Source organism: Habropoda laboriosa, unplaced genomic scaffold, assembly GCF_001263275.1.
Source record: "Habropoda laboriosa isolate 0110345459 unplaced genomic scaffold, ASM126327v1 scaffold104, whole genome shotgun sequence".
Classification (NCBI taxonomy): domain Eukaryota; kingdom Metazoa; phylum Arthropoda; class Insecta; order Hymenoptera; family Apidae; genus Habropoda; species Habropoda laboriosa.
Window position 1 is genome coordinate 65,865 of NW_017100199.1, and position 6,726 is coordinate 72,590.

Here is a 6,726-nt window from a genome sequence, read left to right on the forward strand (position 1 = left end):
ATTTTGTCTGACTGTGAATATTGAAACCACGGATACAGAGGTTTCACTCTACTCTTTTCCTCTTGAAAAGCAAGCGAGAATAATTAGAACAAAATTTGCCCAAGTTTCATATTTTCGCGTAAATTTACTAATGACTTGAATTTTCAAGAGAAATCGTGTTTCTGCTCGTCAGAGTGATTCAGGACAACGTCGAGATCGATTTCGAGGAGTAAACGCCGTTGATTATTTCTCGTCCTGGGCGAACTAATTGCAAGAAGTTAAGAAACTATGCCAGGTCTCTTAAACGTTTCGAGCACGCGGTCCAATTGTTGGGCAAAGTCAACTTCCGGCGAGAAACGGTAATGCAGTTACTCGGTTCTCGAGCAGTTTTCCATGAAACTCGTAAGTTCCACCCGCGTAGAAGAATATTCTCACCCCAGGGTGTACTTAGGCTAGACGTGCTCCTCGTTCGTGTCATCTTCAATCTCTCCTCCTCCTCTTCCTCCTTTTTCCCTCTCGAAATTTCGTGTAATACGAAATTTCAATGATTTACAACTTGCTTACTCAAATTAAATATCTTCGATCTTCTTATAATAATTTCGCTACATTCTTCTATCTTCGATAAGATTTTTATCGAGGAAAACAGTCTGAATTAAGTATCTTCGATCTTCCTATAACAATTTCTCCACATCGTTTAATCTTCGATTAGATTTTTATCTTCGATCTTCCTATAATAGTTTCTCAACATTGTGTAATCTTCGATAAGATTTTTATCTAGGAAAATAGTGTGAATTAAATATCTTCCATCTTCCTATAATAATTTCTCCACATCGTTTAATCTTCGATCTTCCTATAATAGTTTCTCAACATTGTGTAATCTTCGATAAGATTTTTATCTAGGAAAATAGTGTGAATTAAATATCTTCCATCTTCCTATAATAATTTCTCCACATCGTTTAATCTTCGATCTTCCTATAATAGTTTCTCAACATTGTGTAATCTTCGATAAGATTTTTATCTAGGAAAATAGTGTGAATTAAATATCTTCCATCTTCCTATAATAATTTCTCCACATCGTTTAATCTTCGATCTTCCTATAATAGTTTCTCAACATTGTGTAATCTTCGATAAGATTTTTATCTAGGAAAATAGTGTGAATTAAATATCTTCCATCTTCCTATAATAATTTCTCCACATCGTTTAATCTTCGATCTTCCTATAATAGTTTCTCAACATTGTGTAATCTTCGATAAGATTTTTATCTAGGAAAATAGTGTGAATTAAATATCTTCCATCTTCCTATAATAATTTCTCCACATCGTTTAATCTTCGATCTTCCTATAATAGTTTCTCAACATTGTGTAATCTTCGATAAGATTTTTATCTAGGAAAATAGTGTGAATTAAATATCTTCCATCTTCCTATAATAATTTCTCCACATCGTTTAATCTTCGATCTTCCTATAATAGTTTCTCAACATTGTGTAATCTTCGATAAGATTTTTATCTAGGAAAATAGTGTGAATTAAATATCTTCCATCTTCCTATAATAATTTCTCCACATCGTTTAATCTTCGATCTTCCTATAATAGTTTCTCAACATTGTGTAATCTTCGATAAGATTTTTATCTAGGAAAATAGTGTGAATTAAATATCTTCCATCTTCCTATAATAATTTCTCCACATCGTTTAATCTTCGATCTTCCTATAATAGTTTCTCAACATTGTGTAATCTTCGATAAGATTTTTATCTAGGAAAATAGTGTGAATTAAATATCTTCCATCTTCCTATAATAATTTCTCCACATCGTTTAATCTTCGATCTTCCTATAATAGTTTCTCAACATTGTTTAATCTTCGATAAAATTTTTATTTTCAAAAATAGTCCGAAGTAAATATCTTCGATTTTCCTGTAACAATTTCTCCACATCGTTTAATCTTCGATAAGGTTTTTATCCACGAAAATAATCAGAACGAAAATTATACGAAGAAAAGTACATTACAATTAAATATCTTTGATCTTCCTGTAATAATTTCTCTATACCATTTAATCTTCGATAAGATTTTTATCTTCGATCTTCCTATAATAGTTTCTCAACATTGTGTAATCTTCGATAAGATTTTTATCTAGGAAAATAGTGTGAATTAAATATCTTCCATCTTCCTATAATAATTTCTCCACATCGTTTAATCTTCGATCTTCCTATAATAGTTTCTCAACATTGTGTAATCTTCGATAAGATTTTTATCTAGGAAAATAGTGTGAATTAAATATCTTCCATCTTCCTATAATAATTTCTCCACATCGTTTAATCTTCGATCTTCCTATAATAGTTTCTCAACATTGTGTAATCTTCGATAAGATTTTTATCTAGGAAAATAGTGTGAATTAAATATCTTCCATCTTCCTATAATAATTTCTCCACATCGTTTAATCTTCGATCTTCCTATAATAGTTTCTCAACATTGTGTAATCTTCGATAAGATTTTTGTCTTCGAAAATAGTCCGAATTAAATATCTTCGATCTTCCTATAATAATTTCTCGACGTCGTTCTATCTTCGATAAGATTTTTATCTAGGAAAATAGTGTGAATTAAATATCTTCCATCTTCCTATAATAATTTCTCCACATCGTTTAATCTTCGATCTTCCTATAATAGTTTCTCAACATTGTGTAATCTTCGATAAGATTTTTGTCTTCGAAAATAGTCCGAAGTAAATATCTTCGATCTTCCTATAACAATTTCTCCGCATCGTTTAATCTTTGATAAGATTTTTATCCACGAAAATAATCACAACGAAAATTATACGAAGAAAAGTAAATTACAATTAAATATCTTCGATCTTCCTGTAATAATTTCTCTATACCATTTAACCTTCGATAAGATTTTTTTTCACGAAAATAATCAGAACGAAAATTATACGAAGAAAAGTAAATTACAATTAAATATCTTCGATCTTCCTGTAATAATTTCTCTATACCATTTAATCTTCGATAAGATTTTTTGCACGAAAATAATCAGAACGAAAATTACATGAAGAAAAGTAAATTACAATTAAATATCTTCGATCTTCCTGTAATAATTTCTCTGTATCGTTTAACCTTCGATAAGATTTTCATCCACGAAAATAATCAGAACGAAAATTATGTGAAAAAGAGTAAGTTGCACGAGTGATTATAACAGAACACGCGGTAATTCTGTATTAAAGAAGCGAAATTTTAATTTCACACGTTTCTCATCACTCCGTAAAATGTCGGAACTACTAATGTCAAAAACACCCCACCACCTTTGAGAACGCCAAACTCTGACGTCTAGAGTGCTCCAAGTTTCATCCACAAAGGAATAATTTACCTTTAAAGCTGGAACTAGAACGTGCAAGAGTAAACGTATAAATAGTTACGTAGATACCTTCTACAATACCATTCGCGTGCTGTGTATACAGGATGATAGAGAGAAGGATGTAAGACTTTAGAGGATTGTTATAGTGTTCACAGAGAAACAGTAAAAAATGTCTAACTGACGTACATCTTTAAAATCAATCTTTTCCATGAAAAATATAAAAATTTCTCTTCACATGTTACAAATCGTTCTTCTAATTTAATACGAAACTCACATACACTACCGGCCAAAAGTTTGGAATCACTGAGCATTGCAATTTACAGAAAAATTTCCAGAAAAAAGTCAGCGACTTTGAGAACTTTTTATCGTTCGAATCAATTGATATGAGACAAATTGATAAAAGTAGTGTTAGTTTTACTCGTAAACCAAACAAAAACTAATCTCTTATTCTCTTGATGAACGGAGATACCGTTTCTCACACTGTTTAAACTTTTGGCCGGTAGTGTATCTCTGAACCACAGATCGACTTACCTTTTTCAATTATTTCCAAATTTTTTCAAAATTAAATTTACTCAATTTCAAAATTATCTCAAATTTTTCACGTAATGAAAGCTTAGAAAATTTTAGACAAACCTTAATACTTAATCACTCTGAATCGAGACAGATTTTTTTTCAAATTTATTCACCTATGCAAAAATATTTTGCTTTTTGGAACATTTAGAGTTGCTTTTCTTAAAACCAGTGCAACTAAAAATCATTCGATGCAAAATTTAAACGAACAGAGAAACTGATCACTTTGACGCAAAATTTAAATCGACAGAAAACCATTACAGTCACTGCAACTGATCACTTTAACAGTAACCTCCTAAAATCTTGGATCCTTCTTTCTCCAATCACCCTGTGTACGACCGGCGAATCAGGGTCGACGTTTTCGCGACAATCGAACGGCATAATATTCGCAAAATTTCTTCACCGATGTGAGAAAAAAGGAAAACAGAAGGCGGCGCGGGAATTTTGATTAAAAGTGACACGTCGAATAAATTGATCGCGGTGTGTTGTTCGTTTAAATTTTAATGAACGCAACAGACAACGCAGGGCGAATCCTACGATCCCGCCGCGGTGTTATTACCTTCGAGCTTTGTCCGCAAAAATACAGCAACGAAAGCGCGTTAATCCGCGTCGTATCGACGCTATTATTGGCCCTTTATCATCGTACGCCCGCCGCGGGCAGTCTTTCACGATATTCCCGCGAAAATGAATTTTCCCGCGCGCCCTCCACACCCCTCATACATTATTGCCTATATACGGTATGCCGTTAGCGAGAAAACGCATCGCGTGTCCCGTCGTGTATGTACAAACACTTTTATCACATGGCTCCAACGGCCGCTGCTCGCGTTTTCTAATACGATTTTGTTTTCCGTCAAATTTCAAATCTCCCGCGCTGCCTGTAATTTTATTAAACGGACAGACTCACCTTGCTTTTCTTCCAATTATTCTAGGGCGAATATTTTTCTGCTTGATTGGAATTTTAGGGATAGACGAGTGAAACTGCGGAGTGTTCACTCTGCGGAATTTTTTTGGGAATTTTGCGTTTGTTTTTTGTTAAACTAAATTCAGATTGCTTTTGTTTAGAATTTGCCTTTTCTTTACTCAGGGGAGAACAGTTCGAAAGTGTCAAATAATTGATATTCTTGGGGGAACAATTGAAAGTTTGTCGCCCTTTTTAATTTAAGAGGGAGTTAAGGTTAGAAGTGTGAAAAAATTGGAAGTGAATCGCTATTTTTCGTTTAAGGAGTCCAGTTTAAAAATGTAACAAGATTAACTTTTGTCCTATACCTCTCTCCTATCTTTCATTAGTTTTTAGTCATCCTGCCTCCTTTCCTTAACTGTAAACAAATCCGCATCATCCTAACGTTAGTCACCCCGAAACCTAGACCTCCACATCATCCTTTACTCATCGCTGAACCTAGACCTCACCGCCTCTCCCTACATTCACCTCTGAGACCAACCCCTACTCTCGTACTTACCGAACCTATATCTAGAAACCTTTTCCGTCGAAACACCAGATTTATGTCTAGTGGTCTTCACGCACCGAACGTCACCGAACTGTCTAATAAAGTCGAATAGTACTACGCGCAGAATAGCTCCCTTATTTCGCCCCAGTTTCCGTCAGGCTCTCCTACCGCGTACCTATTGAATATAATAAACCAACGCAAGGAATCGCGAGCCGCGGAATACAACACTTTTCTTTTGGAATAAATTGAAAGTATTTGTATCACCTTTTTCAATTTAAATGGGAGTCGAATTTAAGAGTGAAAAGATTGGAAGTGAATCGCTATTTTTCGTTTAAGGAGTCCACTTTGAAAATGTCGAAAAATGGATTCTTCGTTTAGAAAAGAATTGAAAGTATGTCGCCTTAAAAAGTGGGAGTCAAATTTAAAAGTGTCGAGAAATTGGAAGTGAATCACTAATTTTCGTTCGGGAAGTCCAGTTTGAAAGTGTCAGAAAGTTGATTTTCATCTTTTAACATCTCAGGAATATGGAATTTTTCAGAAATTCTCAACAGAAGTGAACATTCGTCGAATCCGCTCTTCGTAAATTCATTTCACGAACTTTCAATCGCAGTTTCGCCCAGTGTATACGTAATCTCGGCGAGAAGGGATGAGTTTTCCATTTATACCGGTCGAACAAATTTCTCCTTTTTATTTTCCACACGTCCTGTTGATGGATAGCCTTGAAATTCGAGGAAGTATTTTAAATACGTCGGAGAAAGTTGAAAAGCTCCGGGCAGAATCGAAAATTTGACTGACGACTTCCTGGGGGCCGCTTCCTGGAAAAGATTAATAGGTTACGCGTAGTCGGGAGTATGTTGTGACTCGTGAAAAACCGGTCGGCTGTTTTTTTTTCTCTCTCTCTCTCGATACGATGTTTTTCCGTAACGCTTCTGATCGAATATTAATGCACTGCCTTATGACGTAGCCGAGCCACGTATAGTTTTCATGGAAACAAGATTTTTCAATTCTTCACAGACCATTCGTTGTTCCGTCCCATAAATCTCGGAGATGTAATTCCCTTGATTAACACGTTTCTCGTTTAAACAATCACCACGTGTACACTGCAGCTCGTAAGTATTAGAACAGCTGTTATATTCGTGTAGAAAATATTTTAGGATTTAAGGTACATTTCTTTGCCAAAGTTAGGGTCGTATTTTAGTAAAAATATACGTATGTACTCGTTGTACTTTGAAATCCTGAAATGAATAATTTGTTTTAGGATTCTGGAATGAACAGCCCTTTTTCTTTTGAGGATTCTAGAGAGAATAATTTTTTTTTAGGATTCTAGAATGAATAATTTTTTTTAGGATTCTGGAGAGAATAATTTTTATTAGGATTCTGGAATGAATAAT